At 42.7% G+C, this 16838-nt stretch overlaps 1 protein-coding gene across 4 annotated transcripts in view; it reads right to left on the reverse strand.

Moving 5' to 3' along the window:
* Nucleotides 1-16838, reverse strand: part of IGF1R (insulin like growth factor 1 receptor) — a 173350-nt gene that overhangs the window by 141967 nt on the left and 14545 nt on the right. The gene's annotated exons all lie outside the window — the stretch shown is intronic.

Consider the following 16838-nt stretch of genomic DNA (forward strand, 5'->3'; position numbering starts at 1 on the left):
AGTCCTGCAATAGATCAGCAACAATACTAACTGCATGGAAAGCTGGTCAGCACTTCCTGCACTGCGAAGAAAACAAAGTGCTTGGACTTGTAGCAATGCACTGAATTCCTGTTTGCATGTTCCAGTAAACCAAGTTCACTAATTTTGGCACCAACATATAAAAAAGTTTCTCGAGTTCTAAGAAACACAGGATAAATTTATTTACAAGAACACATAGCACCACAGTGAGGAATTTCCCCTTGAAAACAGCAGAATTAACTCAATGAACTCTCAAGAAAATGATGATCAAAAGAACTCTTTCCTAATAAATCTATATATTAGGTCTTTTCATATTAGACACATGTCACAACAACAATGTTAAAGGGGCTGGAAGAAGTGTGTACTAAAAATGTAATAATTAGACACATAAAATGCACCTTGAGGTAAAGCAAAGAACTACAGAGTGCAGAGAGCTGTTGTTCTTCAAAACCCTTAGAGCCAGTCTCCTACAGAAAACATGGAAAAAAGATTCCCCATAATAGATACTAAGTTGCTTGTAAGCAAACAAAGCAAAACACCAATTTATTTAAGCAACCCAAAACTTAAATAAACCCCAAGCAATTCAATTTTGTGGAAAGGTTCTCTTTTAATGCATGCTAGGCTTAATTATTTTAACAACATCTTTTCCTCAGACAAAGAAAAGGTCTAAACAAGCAGTGGAGCCAAAAAACTTAAATTCTAACCCAAACAAATTGTCCAGAGATTCAGAAATTGCGCTGACAATAGAAAGCAGCCCTTCTATCCCACAACACTTATCTAAGGCTAATAACTTAAGCTAACAAAGGTTCCAGAACATGAGCAAGCTAAAACCACAGCAACTCTAATACCCAACAAGGACTTAAAGACTTCTAAGACTTTAAAAAGACTAAAGGACTTTCTGGTTAGAGGGACAACACAAAAAAATAAAATAGGGCGAGATCTTTGTTAGGAAACAGATGTTTCTACACAAACTATTACCTAATCTTCCCTCTGAAAAGATTCAAGCTGAAAGCAGAGGCTATTAAATGTGACTTGCTGCACTGAAGCAACCATGTGCAAGACAGTTCATTCCCTAGACCTTTCAAAAAAACCCCAAATATCAAATCTAATGTACCAACAGTAACACTTGGTCATCGAGACCACTGAGACAGGAAAGCCCCATCTGAGTACACCCTGACTACAACAAAATTGCATGCTACTGCCTGGAATATGTGTCAAGGCTTGAACTTCAGGAAAGCATTAAAAAGAGTGGATGGGTTGGTATTACCCTGCTTGAGGAGCCAGATGAAGAGGGGGAATGTTAAAGAGCTCCAAGATAGTAGATCTGGTCAGAGTTGCACTGGCTGGTGCAGAAGTGACACCTCTCCGTCCTGAACGTGTAGGAACAACAACCTCAACCCAGACTTAATTCCTTCCATGAGCTGGTCCCACATCTTGCTTCCAACTTCTGAAACTGCCCTGCAAAACCACCATCCCTCCCTCCATCCACCCCAAGGGACAGTGCCCTCAGCCAAAGCACAGCCCAACAACAGCATGAAGATATTGACACTGACACTGGGTTTCTCTGTTTTAAAAGGCAAGTTAGAACACACAGAGTTTTCCCCATTAAACCCTTTTGGTTTCTGTCTCTACCTGCTGGCAGGACAAGGTGAACATCCCAGCTCCTGCCATGGCAAAGCAAAAGCAGCAAAATTTATTTTCCTGCCATAAAAGTTTAGAAAGCCTAACTGCTCCAAGCCCTTTATTTTGTTAAAGAAATAAAATTTGCACTTGTGTTGACATTTTGCAGGCAAGGTTCCAGAGTGATGGGTTTAAAAACAGCTGAGTTACAATACCCTGAAGAACAATTTGTAAGAGAAATGGCAGCAACCGTTAACTAAAGCATTATATATCTGTTCATGTCTCTGTTTGAGGCTGGGCTTGCAAAGTCATAGTGCTTTTAGCTTTATGATTGTTTCAGCTTGAAAGTTACTTAATTTTAGATATTTAATGCTTTTATAAATCAATGACATTGCTGGAACTTGATGGCAAAAGTTTGCACTCTCTTGCCTCAGTTATGAAACATCATCCCCTTAAAGCAGAGAAGGATGAAGTCCAAGTGGGGTCCAACATTGGGAACTGATCACAGATGAGTGGCTGTTGATGTTTTGATTTAAGAACTTATTAGTTCATTAGTCCACATAGTGAGTTATGTTTTGCAGAACTTCAGGCATATAATGAGAACTGCAGAGACCCAAACATGAAATGGGAGAAGCATCTTGGTCCATCCTGACACTTGGGAAAAAACAAATGGTTTCCCATTAGAGCAGATTTTTTTTAAGAAGAATAAATTTCTTTTAAGTTCACATTGTTCACTAGAGTTAATTATACTACATCATCTTTTTCTCACGTTTTTCTCACTGCCCTAAAAAGGATTATATGAAAAACAAATTAATCAGAGCTCAAAGTCAACTTCAATTTCCATCTGGCTGTGCTGTGTTTTCTTTGGATCCCATTTTAGAGAAAGGCTATATGGACCTACAATATAAACTGGCCTGTCAGACACAATGAAGTGCACAGAAAATGCTCTTTAGAGCACTTATACTCCGTTTAACAGTTCTGGATATCCCAGCTTAGAGAACTTTTTTAGTATGACTAGGATAACTGGCCTTTGTTTCATGTTCAATTCAGAACTGGAAATTAACTATGATGTATTTGTTTTGCTCACTAACAGAAAATAAAAATGCAACAGCTGTTTATTACCCTGCCCCACTAGTTCTGGGCAGATTATAAACACCCAGGATAATTACCAACAGTCAGATTCATGCTGTTTCCATTCAGCTGCTCACAGATTTCCAAGCCTTTCCTTGAACTGCCTATCATTTATCAGACTTATTCTAAACTAAGCACCTAATTCTGAGCCAGAAATTGGTTCTTTAAAGACAAAAATATTTACTTGTTTAAAAGATAACTCCCCAATACAGTAAAATACTGTAGAGAAGGAATGCAGTCTATACCCAGACAAACACAAATGACTCCTGGAAGCAGCTCTTAGCCCAGTGAGCTGCCCCTGGAATCCAACAGGGAGCCCACTCCTGCTCTTTTTTTCAGGGAGCATCCCATGGGCAAGCTGCAGGCTGTAAACTTCCAAAGGCAATAGGAATAACCCACTCCCCACTACAGTCTTCCAGAGGACCTGCAGCCCATTCCTGGTCAGAGGACAGATCCAAGCCTGATCATGTAACTGAGATGGGGTCAGTGAACTACCCAGAGAAGTGACTGCACGTAACAGGTTCATATGATGAGAGTAATTACCGGTCCTTGCCCTGGCAGAACCTCCTGGCAAGTCCCCATGCAAGTGGTGCTCCGGCTGGGACAGCACAGAGCAGGGCTGAGAGCACAGACAGACACACAGACAGACTGCACACTGCTGAGGGCACACAGGCTGGGCTGGCTCCTGCGACACAGAGCTCACACTGTGGTGATCCGCTGGATTCCTCTCCACCTTAACTATGGTTTGCCAATGCTTATTCGGAGCATAAACCATTCAGACATGGAGAACTGCGTTGTCATCTTGATAAGCACCAGCTATTTCATCACATTATCAAACAGTCACTTACTCCACACATCAGCTCTTCACTCCTCGTCCATCCACGAGTTACTCCAGGTCACTGGAGACTCCTGAAAGGAACTCACCTATTGCCCTTCAGCATTTGAAAGGAGCCCTTCTTTCTGCAAAATGTCATGCTAGGAGAGACAAAGCAGCAGAAGGCCTCCTGTCCAACACTCCCGCTGTACCAGAGCTCCTGCCTGCCACACCACCCCCAGCTGTCCATAAACTCATCCCAGCTAATTCACCATCAATCCTGAGGTGCTACAGGGCAGCACTGACAGCTCACACATTCACTGTTTTTAATAAGAGGAGGATTCATTTCCTACAAGAAGCTATTTCAACACGGTGCAGTTCTTGCTTCCAAATTTTGTATTCATCCAAGTTACTTCATTTTGAAGGTCTAAGGAAACACAACTGTTTATATTTTCCTTAAAAGAATACACTCCTTGACATTTTAAGCCTTGCCTTTGACCCTCTACTTTTTTGGATAACGTTAAAAGGCTGTACTACAATGCACAATACTCTGTTAACTAGCCAGAAGTTAAAGGTGGGGCAACCATCACTATCTGGCTTTCTCAACACCAGAAAGTCTCAGACAAAACAGCACCAAGGCAGCTCTGAGTCACCGAGTCACTCCAGCACTCCCTTTCGCAAGCCTAAGGCCTTTTCAACACAAGTCTGGGTCAGGGCTTACCCTGGCAACAGAGACTGTTCAGCCTGAGCAGTCCCTCACATCTCTGGAACGAGAATGAGGACAGACAGCCTGCCACAAACATGTCAGCAGCAACCCCGGCATCACCTCCCGCTCACCTTCCTCTTGGTTTGTGTACTCGCAGCATGTTCGGATTTCCCTTTGTTTCCCCTTTTGCGATTTCCCTTCTGTGAAAACTGTTTCCTTTACTTCACAGTAGAGATGCAAAGTTTATCTTAAACGAGGAGCTTGGTTACCTTCAGCATTTCCATTTGAAAGAGTATCCCCCTACACTGGTTGCTGGAAAGGTGCAGAAGTTGTTCTAATTCCATGCTGTTTTCCTGCCCAGGGGTTGTAACACCCGTTCTCAGGATAAAGCCTGTGATCCACAAGGTTCAAAAGGGTCTTTTCTTAAAGGAGGCCATGAGGTTGCTCAGCTTCTCATATACCCTGAAATTCTGCACAGTGGTAACAAGCACAGTATGTTACCATCAGTGCTGGATGATTTCCTACACAAAGAAGGAACCACAAGGCTTAATACAAAAAAACAATTGTGGCTAGTTCTACTTTTAGAGAGTAGCTTGCTCACACCACCACAGCTCACTCTGCCAATAATGGCTTTTCTGAGCACACTCCACTCCAAGGAGAGCTCTGCTTTCCCAGACAGCTACTGCTGCTCTCTGGTCAGCAAAGAGCTGATGTTCCTGAACACGGGAACGTTGCTCCCTCACAGACTCCTCTAATGAAAGAGGCCTGACCACATCACCCCTCAGTAATGTCAGCTCAGAGCTGTGGGTCTTTCTGGGAGATCAGCACAGTGTTGTTATTTATTCCCAACAGAGCCACTTCCTTTTCATCATGTGTTTTTTTAGTTTTAATCTATGGCAGGTCTTCATAAAGAAAGGGTCCAAAGCAGCTACTGAATGTGGCTGCAGTCCAGCTGCCCTCATCCCACATTCCCAGCAGGCAGCATCCCTTTTCAGGCAATCATCTCCAGAGCTCCCCTCCCTCTCTCACAAAAACAAAGAACATGTTCATGCCACTGGGTGGATTTAGATCTGCAGAATGCACCACAGCCTGCACATTGACATGTTTACTATCTACTGGACCAACTCAATTAGAGGGGTTGTCTGGCACACTGGAAAAAAACCCAAAGGCTCCAAAAAAATTCCTTCAAGACACTTGGAAGTTAAAAGACCAATTCCAGTTGATGACAGCATCCTCATCTCCTCATTACCCAAAAAACCTGGCTTGAATCAGGTTAGAAAAACAGAATTAAACTTACAGTACAGCCCACCAGCATGTTTAAAAGGAGCCTATTTCCCACATGACTGCAATTGCTCAGAAGAGAAGCAGGAGGACACATCAGTGGAAACAGAGGGAAGAGTCTGAAAATGTCATGCCCATACAGATTATAAACAGGTAAAAGTAGAATTTTAATTTCTCTCCACTCTTACTCCTCAGTATTATGGCTGTTTTAAGGAAACCACCAGGACTGTCCTGCAGCCCTGAAGAAGAAACCCCTCTAAGTGTTAGTCACTGGTGAACACAGAGGTGCTGCAGCCCATGTCTGGGCTTAAGCCTGGTTTGTTCCTGCAGTTCTCCTCAATAACATGGAAGGCACATGTAGGAAGACTGGCAAAGAACAGCTCAGCAACCACACTGTCCCTCTGAGCCCATGGGAAGTTGCAGCACAGTTGCACCATTTGCAGACGCAGGGAAAAAAAAATTACTACCGAAGTCTCAGGATTCTTTAATTGCATACTCTGCAAAGGAGAAATTAAATGTGGAGTTCACAGAAATCAGTGGTTGGAGAGATTGCTTATGACACTTTACATTAACACAGGATTCCACCACCCACTGAGCTCTTGGTTTTGCCTCCGTAGTGACACTATGAATGAAATATATATTTTAGTGTCTTTAATGTACTTACACAACCTCCCACAAAATTTCTGTACTCTCTAAGCTCACCTATCCTGTATGTGTCACATCAATCACCAGATCTCTTCCCAGGGAAGCCAGCAGAATTCTATGTTACCTCTTGGGATGTCAGAACCAGGAACAAGGAGGGAACTGAATCGGCATCACGATTCCAGCTGCCTCCCTACCCTACTGAACTATATCTCTTGGTTGAATATGCTACATAAACCACTTTACATTTACAGGATTTTATGACTCTCAGAGTGGGGGGGATAGAAAAAAGGTACCCCACCACCCAGGAAATGTCCATCATTTTAGATTTTGCTAAGCAAGTCCATAATTGAACTTCAACTCCTGTTATTTCCAGCACTAGCACAACGCTGCCATCTTTGGCTTTCAAAACATGAAAGGGAATACTCAAACCCAAACAAAAACCGTTTCCATTTGAATTTAAGTCCTGAGAATGTTCTTGATAACATATCTAAGGCCAAGAAAAAGGGCTTGGGTTTTTTTCCATTTAATTACAAGTTAAGCTTTGAAGGACAAAGCCAGACCACTATGATCTTCTAAACACTCACAGGACTAGAGATTGTATTGCAATGTAGCTTGTAATTTCTGAGAAATAGTCTGTTATCATTAATTTACCTCATGTCACTCATCACTCCTGTCAACCTTTTACAGAATTATTTTTACCCAGATTTGGAAGGAAAAAGTGGTGTCACAAAGAGACCAGTCACATTTCGTGCAAATTCTTTAAAAAGCAACTTCTCCACACACGTTCTCATTGTCTCCCACAGCCCTTAGAAAAACACACACATCCTACTTTAATTTTCTCTTTTCCCACTCTACTAACTACATACTCCAAATCCAAGGGCCACTGTGTGACCAAGTTGACCAGAACAAAACATTCACAAAAATAACACACAAAAGGGCTACAACCCACATCAAAACTCAAACTGTCTCTGCCTTATTGCTCTTGCAATTTTCAGCTGTCATTGGCTAAAGATATCTCTGGCATTGTTGCTTTCCATGAACTTCCTCCAACTTCCCCATAAGTTTACACAAATAAAATTTCAGAATAAATCACGTTTTTGTCCCTCATCTCTCTTGCTTTCTCTCTGCCAACATTTTACTTTGAATGTCAACAGGAACAGCAGCTTAGCAAAAATGGAGCCAACAAAATGAACTGAATCCCTTTAATAACACTGATTGATGCCTTCTCTGCACAGCTCACCAGAGCAAGTGGGTCTGGATTTAGCCCAGCTTACGTGAAAGAGTCCTCATGACAAGTCATCCCCCAATTAATCCTCTCTACCCAAGGCTGCACCGACCCACCACATCCCTCAGGGGTTCCTGTGAAGCCACATCCATTACCTCCTCCTGCTGAAATAGCACAGCCTGAGTGGCTCAGCTGGCAGGGATTCCTTATTGTCCCTGTGGGCACACAGGGCAAAACTGGAGGAGGGAGAACATCCAAGTGGCTGAGCCTTCCCAACCACCCCAGAACCCCTGGCTACCAAAGCAAGGAAAAGCAGCACCAAACTTTTAACCCGGATCTGTAGTGCCTAAATTATGGGCAATGCCCGTAAGATTCTGTGCCAAAGAAGAAGAAAAGCAGACAAAGAGGTAACCAGAAGATGAACCTCAGAGGAAAATCCTCACCCATCAATGCTCAGCATGTGCCAAACACTGAGAGCCACTGTTTGGACCTCATGGCTGGAGCTGATCACTCAAACCTCTCGAAGGGGCTTCTGTGCATTGACAGGGAAGGAAAAGTCGCTGGAAGCACCAGCTGGATGTAACTCTGGGATAATCCCACAAACTACACTGCAACACTGGTCAAGTTTACCAACCAGCTTGTGAGAAAACTTGAATTCAGATGACAAAAAAACCCATAGAAGATAATGCCTAAATCACTAAAGATGAGTCCCCTCCTCACAGGGGGACACACAGACTTCACACCTCTGCACTTGCTTACCCTGCATTGTAACTCTCCTGACAGCACACAAAATCAGAGCATGCCACTGTACACAAAGTATTTCAGATACAGGTGAGTAAGTGGCATGTTACAATCAATAACTATAACAGTACAACATTTTTTTAATGGTGATAACAATGTTTAAACCCAATGCCAGCAGCTCCAGTCTAATGCCTGCTAAAGCAAAAAATGGAAGACTGAAATTACAAGCTGTTTAGAGCACTGAATTTATGTTTCACAATCTCTGATGACAATAGAGCTTAACAAAAATTGTCTCTCCTGGGGACTTGTCTTCTCCACCTTTTAAAAAAATAGTTGTGTGCACAGTTTTATTTATTTGTTTTTAAAACAGTTGTCTGCACATCCAAGTGACTCAGCAACTGGCTGACAGAAACCTATGGGATATACACTTAGGTAGCTGGAACAAGCAGCCAAATTCTTCCAGAATGAAAATACATCATGTGGCTGGGCTCAGCAACTCACATTTTGGGAGACTTCATCATCCTCAGCTGCCTGCTGGGTTGCCACCCTGCAGTAATCCAGGAAATCTGTCACTTTTTAAAGTTTTGGGGGGAATATATATTTTTAATTACTAATTTTTAAAAATTGCTGGCCACCTTGTTTAGGCTCCATTAGAAGCAAAATGACAAAACAGTATCATAACATACAACAGCAAACATAATGGTGAGCAAAGGATTGAACAGCAAGTCACAGATCCACAAAAAAAGTTAAGTCTGATGCAATTACTCTTAACAATATGCAAGACACAGCCCTACTATGCAGCTCTTAAGCAATGAAACACAGAAATCAATCCCACATTCCCTGGCCTTCCAAAGCACTTCCAGCAGTCCTGCCTTTCCACACAAACAGAGATTAAACAAATGCTAAAATAAAGAGATCACCTCATTGCACAGAAGACAAAGACAGTGCTACCAAACTTCAGGTAACAGAACAGAGAGGCCTCTCAGCCCTCCCTTCCCAGGGCAGCCACACAGCTTAAAAATCACCCAGGTCATGCTCTAACCTGCTTTCCCAAGGCAGTTAAAATATGACCAACTTGCAATCCCCAAAAAGGGCTTTAAAGGTATTAAATTACATACATGCAGGTGCTGTGGGGCTTTCCAGCCATGAGCTAACTAGATTGAAAAAAGAACCTTCCTCTCCAAAGACAAGGTAAAACACCTGGGTTAGTGCCAGAGACAAGGCAAGGAGCAGTTCAGGTCTCAACCAGAAACAGTTGCACCAGGACACAATTTAAGGCAAATATAAACCAAAGTGGCTACACCAGGAGGAGTTCTCAGGTGAACTCACTTTTCTGGCCAATTGGATGCTTCAGACTCACTTTTTGTGTCCCAACCACAGCCCAGCCAAGGGAAGTGTCCTTTGTACCACCAGGGCACCATTCACACGGTATTTATTGTCGCTGAAACATCACAGCACAATAACCATGGAAAAAGAAAACAGAACAGCTCTGTGATGCCAGTCAAGGTGAATCTCTCCACAAACAAAGTACCCTTAATGCATACAGGTGAGAAATTACCAGATAAACAGGGTTAAGCATGAAAAACTAGAGCCCTTTAGGCACAGTCAAGTACCAAAGCTCCAGGAGTTTTTCTCTCAAGAAAGGTTTCAATCCTGAGTGCAGCATTTTCAGAGCATCCGTAAGGTCTTCTGATCAGCAATGATTTGACCCTCACTGTAAAACACTGAAAACAAATTTAAAAACCTCCAACCTAAATATACACGAGTTAATAAAAGAAGGGCCAGCAGTGGTTCACTCCCAGACACTTCCCACACTTTTAAGTTCCAGGTGACATTTCAGCCCACAGTGTCTATTTTACTGCCCAAGACGTTGGATTTCCACCCCACACACAGTTTTTAGCCCCTGCCCAGCATCACTGGGGGTGATGCAGTGCTGCAGTTCCACTTACCAGAGTGGTTTGGGTATGGAGGCAGCCAGGCTGTGCTGAGCTCTATTGCCTGGCAACTGCAATCACTGTCACAATTCTATCAGAAGAGCACTGGAATGGCAAAGCAAGCAGGAGAATTATTGTTCATCCTCTGGCTGGTACTTCTGGAGAGCCTGGGATGCAACTGCCTGCCCTGATGCATTTCTGACAAATCCTCCATGGGAAAGCAGTGGGTCCAGCTGGGTGAGACAAACACAGCCCCAGCACCTTTCAGTCAGCAACTCCTCATCAGGGATTACTAACTGTGTTCCCCTTCTGAGCCAAAACTGGGGCAAAGAGGATGCACAAAGTTACAGGAGATGGGACTTGGGCAAACAAAACAGGCTGGACACTTAAAACACTCGCAACTTTTTAGGCAGCTCCCTTGGCTGGGACCTGCAGCAGCACATCATTATTCCAGTAGGTAAATCAAGGCAAGACCAAATGGACACCTCTGTTTTCATCATTATTTTTACCCTTTACCTTGCACACATACTCTTAATTAAAGATATAGATGGAGAACATTTATTTAAGCTGAATTTTGACAGCTCCCTGGTACTATTTCACTATTTGTTCTGGTCATGAAGGAGATAACATAAGGAGTTAGAAGAAATTTGAATCACAAAAGGTAGATAACATCAAGGCAAAAAACCAATCAAGTGAAAGTTTCTGATTGTTTTTACCGTGGATATCTACAGAGGGTTATGTAAAAACCATGATTTTAACTCAGCAAAACACCTTTCAAGTCACCTTTAAAGATAACTTGTTGCATTCACTAGGAAAAAGTGGATCTAAACATGCTTCACTAGGTTTATTAACCTGACCTGATTCTTGAAAAGCACCATTTTTTGAAAGATCACTGTCTTAAAAGACCTCATCCTCTCAAAAATCAATTTTCATCTAGGGCAGGGGGCACATTACACATAGTACCTTTTCAGACTCAGATTTTTGTAACTGTAATAGAACTTCTCAACTGTTTGACCTGGTTGACTGAATTAAAATAAATATCCTCGCTGTAGGAACTGTGGAGTGGGCAACTGCTGGTAAGAGGTGGTTTAGCACTGGAACACCTGGAACCTGAGCCTGCTGGGCAAGTGTGTTTCTTCAGCAAAGTGTTCCTTGTGAGCAAATGTGTACTACTTATTATTTAAATTATTATAGAAAATATATTTATGAATAATCTATGATAAATCTTTCCTCAGAGAACTTAGATTAAAAATTAAACAGGGAACTTTATCCTCTGAAACAAGTAAGAGTTCGACAAAGGGAAGCAAGAGAAGCCACATGAACCCTGTAATACACTCCAAAATATATAAAACTGAATGACATATTCTTAAGTTTCATTGCACTGAGAAGCTGTTTTATCATGATAACAATACAGACACTTTGCATTCTGCAAGGCAGACAAAAATCTATTAGCTGATGCTCAACAGAGGGACCACGAGCAAGAACAACTCTGCACGTCTCTTCTAGAGAAGGAAACTCCTACAGGCAGAAGCCACTCACAAGACTCCACAATCAGGCTCCAGGATTGCACCAAAACAGACCTCTCTCTGGATCCAGACTACATTCTACAAAGCTTTGGTGAGACTGTTTCCTTCAGACACAAGGAAGGTCTCACCAAGCCCTGAAAGCCCAGAGCTAATTATAGCACCCCACATCCTTCCCCACCACCACTGCTTGTTCTAGACCAAAACCAGCTGCCAATCTGGAAGTTAAAGGAGGATATAATCTTCACTGTGCCACCCCAAAAAAAGGAGTTGCTCTGCCTGTAGTTATGATCTGTCTGCCCAAACAACATTAAGTCAGCCCAGCCAAGCAGCTCCTGCCAACCCAAACTGCACGGACGGGGCGGGATTCGATGGCACGACGGCGCCGCACGCGCGTCCGGACCCAGCTCCACTGCACAGCCTGAAACCAGCCTGGGAACGAACAACACAAACCCACAGAAGGGGAAAAAGCACAGGTAAAAAGGATCCAGACAGGAAGACAAAAAACCCTCCTTTCCAAGTGCCAGCTGGAAGGCAAAACTCCTGCAGAGAGCAGAGCTGATGGACAGCCCTGGCCTCGCCTCGCCCGCCCCACGGCCCCGCCGCTGTTGTGAAAGAAAACCACGGTATTTGTGCAAGGCTAGTTGGTTCCATGTTAAGAAAACACATCTGAGCCGACAGTGCTTTGCTTTACCACATGCCAGCTTCGTTCAGCTTCACATTCAGAAAGCAGGACTCGGGCTCCTGAGTTCCTCCACAGTTAACCAGCAATTCAGGGCACAGACCAAGTCCTGGACGCACAAAGTGCCCCCAGATCTGAGAAGGGCACACAGTGGCCTTAACAGAAAACTTCCCAGTCAGCTTTGGAAAAGGTGAGCACCCTAAAAAGGAGGTCCCCCAGTGACAGGAATAACTGTGTTGGGTAACACTCCTTAAAGATGTTTATAATGGAGCAGACACAAAGAAATTCAAGAAAAGAGACTGGGTAGCAACTTTTGTTTTGGTGTGAACACGTGCACACCGTGCTGGGAGAGGTGAGAGACAGAAACAGGGCTTCGTGGAGACCATCAATTTATTAAAATGGCATAACAAAAAGAGCAGCTCTGAACTAGGAGACTGAGTGAGCTCCAGTCAGCTTAACCCATCCAAGGGATGACAGTTTATGGGAAGGGAAAGGCTGGTCAAAAGGAAGTAATGCAGCAGATACCCATCAGAGCACAAAAGGCAGGTTTGAGCACAGAGCCAGCAGCAAGACTGCACCAAAACTTACAAATGAAGTGTAAAACATCAGACTTGGCAATCCTGCTGCCAAGGAATTATTTACCACATGACAATCAATATTACAATACACACAGAGACAGGTATTTTTATCTCAACCTCTATTTGACCCAGTGGGAGCTACAGACACTTTCTCACACTAATTCACATACTTCAAGGAGAGTCAAGATGAGGAAAGAAAAAAAAAGTTGGAAGCATTTCAGGTTCTGTCTCCTTTCAGCCCATGTTCACTGAATCATACCACAACTATCTGGGAGAACAGTTCAGAACTGATTTGTGCTACTTGAGCACTGGTCGGTAAAGCAAAATACTCAAGGGTCACAGGAAGCGGTTTTGTTCATGCAATAAGCCAAATCCTGCTTGTTCTGTCAGTCCTTTCAAGTCATTCCCCTTCCTTCATTGCATCAGAAGCAAAAAGCATCTCTCAAAATTCCTCTGAAAACCCTGGACAAGTGCCTAAACTTCCAAATGTATTCTCTATAGCCTTGAAAAAGAGTGATTGGAAATAAACTTTCCTACTCAACGGCTGCTTTTGGAGTTGGAGGGGGGAAAACCAAAATAAGGTATTAGCATTAGTACTATTAAAAATTTGGAATCTGTAGCTCAGGAAACAGCAAAGAGGGAAAGGCAATGATGGGAGGAAGGAGAGGTCTGACTTTCAGACAATCAACTAGAAAAATCCTTACTTCAGTGAACTGGCAAATAAGCAATTTCAGATGTGTTAGACATCTTGCCTTGCCTTCTGAAACACAACCAAGCTAAAGGGAAAAGGGTTAATTATATCCCTTATGCTCCAGAGTATTTCAGCAGGCTACGCGTTATGTTCTTCTGAAGGGCAAGTTGTTCTTTTATTTATTGTTTAAAGCACAAACATAAACACAAAGTGTCCAGCCCTAAGGTGGTGATTACCACTTTTGCTAGAACAGGCAGGGCTGCAGGCTTTCTCTGCTGAAAAGCTTTTAAATCCTACTCCCTTTCTCTGACATTTCCCCCCCCTCACTCTTCCCGGATAGAGATCAAAAAACAACGAAGACATTTGCCATACAGGAGAACATCCTGCTGATTAAGAGAAAACAACAGCACGTTACTCTTGAGAGGATACAAAGCACCACTTCCTAATGCGTCCGACTCTGTCAGCACAACAGGCGTCTTGTCATTTCAAAGGGAAACTGGTCATATTGATTTTTCCAAAACACAAGTATTATAAAAATATTATACATTTAATTGTGTTTAACAAAGTGCTCTTGTAGTGGGGCATATCAACAGAGCTCCGACAAGACAAGATAGATATAAGGTATCAAGGTGTGGCTTTTCAGCTTTTGAAGATTCTCTCCAGGACACAGAGTTGGGAACTGCCAAGATCCCTCCTCATAAAGCTCTCCTCAGCTCCCATAAACCTCAGCACTGAGACATATTTTAAGTGTGGCAACTCTTACCCCTGAATTCACAACACTCTGAACAAACATCATACTTTGCTGGAAACCAGTGTCCTTTCCACGCCTCACCAAATTTCAACCATGCAACTCAGTGCTCCATGTTTGCTCAACTTTTTCTAGAGGAAAGGAAAGTTCTTTACACCCTCTCACAGCAATTCATTCCTCCAGTTGCCCCCTTGCAAAAAGCCAGGCCAACTGAATCGGCTCTTCTGACTGAAAACCACACACCCTGCCTGTCAGGAAGCTGCAAGAATTTTTTTTCCTGTTTACAAATTTGAAAACTGAGCTGTTCTCGGACAGCAGGATCGACCAGCTCTTTTACCCCCTTCCCAATTTTCTGCAATTCTAAATATGGCAAAATTGGGAAAAGCATGTACAGGCTTTCCAAGGAAAAAGTGTATTTCTCCTTCTCTTAGTTCTTTATTTGTTTTAACGAAGCATATCAGAGTGTACATCCATGACAAGTTTCAATGGTTAAAGACCAAATAGTAGTAAGGAAGAACACAGATTGTTATTCTGCCTTTCAAAATAGCCCCTCAGAAAAACTCTCTAAATCAGGATTTTGTGAGGGATGCAATTAACAGAGGAGAAGGGACAGGTTCACCTCCCTCATCCTCTCATTCCTCCAGGGAATTAAAGTTCTCTCTTCCTAAAGTGATACTTCAAGGCTTCTTTATAGCTTGTTTCCAATATAACTCAGAACAGTTCTTTCATTTCTTCTAACAAATCCCCTTTCAGCAGAATTTACTCTCACATCTGCAATGTGGGCAGAGTCCAGTAATGCAACTTAACAGTTCCTAACCAAAAGAAAAAAAGTTTTGCTAACAATAAGTCCTAGGAAAGAAAGAAAGAAATTTTAAATCTTACCTGCACGTTACCACAGTGTTTCTAATTAGTATCTGTCAAAAGAGCATTTTCATCACAAGAAAAGAACAAAGCTGCAGAATGACAAAGATAATTTGTCATTCATCAAAAGGTAATTGCAAACAACAACACACAGGGAGAATTTTCTGCATCACGCCCCAGTGCTGTCCCTCCGTCCTCTGCCACTGTGCAGTCTGTGCTGCAGCCACTGCGGAGGAGCAGGACACTGTCACTGCCACCCCAGGCAGCACCTGGGGGCAAAGGGACTGCAGGGGGGGAGGTTCTGAGCTGAGCAACAGAAACACAGGTCAGTCAGACAGACAGAACTTCAGCACTGAGGAGACTAATGAAAAGTTTAATCTTAAGCTTCTATCATTAGCCACTTAAGACACCTCTTCCCCCCACCTTGCTGCAGAGCAGAGCGTATTTTAGTGCCCAGATTATCACTCCTCGGAGGTGACTCGGCTGCTCAGAGCATGGCACACACCTGTTCTCACCACAAACATCTCTGAACTGACACCCAGGGCAGCGTTGAGTTACTTCAGACAGTCACTTCCACATTCCACCCCCAAACTCCCCTCCAAGAAGTGATCAGTCACTCTCTCGGCTTTCACACTTCAGTAATTTTGGAATCAACAGGAAATAGAGATCAATTGTGATTTTACTAACTCAATAATGACTCATCATTCAGCTCCCTGTAGCCCTCAAATTCATCTGTGAAGAGACATGATAGCGAGGCCACAGTAAAAATAGCAAATCTGCTGGGACACAATTAACACTCCCGTGTCCATCAGATTGCCTTGGATTGCAACATTTTCAGCATTGCAACATAACCACCATCCTGCTTATCCCCCTGGCAGATTCCAAACGCGCTCACAATTCGGCTTTCTCAGCTTAACCAGGGAGAATAATCAAGGAAATTTATTATATAAACCCACTGCACAGCACTCTGTAACACCCATCACTCAATTTGAACATGCCTAAAGAAGAGTTAACTCTGCCTAGCAGTGCCCCCAGCTCATGACAACGAATCTCCTGTCCTTCATATCATGAAAATACTCTCAAATCATTAATTTCTTTCTGCTTACACAACCTCCAAGACAAAAAAAAACCACTCCACATTTGCATGAAATTAAAAGTCAATAAAAAACAATTATTTACAAAAATAGAAAATTGTTTTATATAAACCACCTAAATGGATTCTTCTAAAAATAAACTTAATTACAAATCTAACATGAAATTTTAACAGCATATATTAGGGCAAATGCCTACTGTAATTTAAATAAAATAAAAATAGTAAGCATATAATTTACACCAAAAAAAGTTGGAACTGGTGAATTTGCTGCTCAGGGCTCTCTTGGAGCCACCCTTTGATGAAATGCTCGGAGAGCTTTTACATTCAACAGCTCCTTCTGCAAGAGCCTCATTTCAGTTCACTCAAATGGTTCAGTTCAACAAGCACTTAATCCCAAATTATAAAGGACTCCTGCATGGTAACCTGTGAAACAGTCAGTGGGCACCATTTATTAGCTCTAAACTTCAGAGAAACAATACAAACTATGTTTTCTGTTGATGGTTTGTTTGGGGGTTTTTTTCACATCATGCCTGTCCCTCACACTTGG

Source organism: Pithys albifrons, chromosome 13 (genome assembly GCF_047495875.1).
Source record: "Pithys albifrons albifrons isolate INPA30051 chromosome 13, PitAlb_v1, whole genome shotgun sequence".
In the NCBI taxonomy this organism is placed as follows: domain Eukaryota; kingdom Metazoa; phylum Chordata; class Aves; order Passeriformes; family Thamnophilidae; genus Pithys; species Pithys albifrons.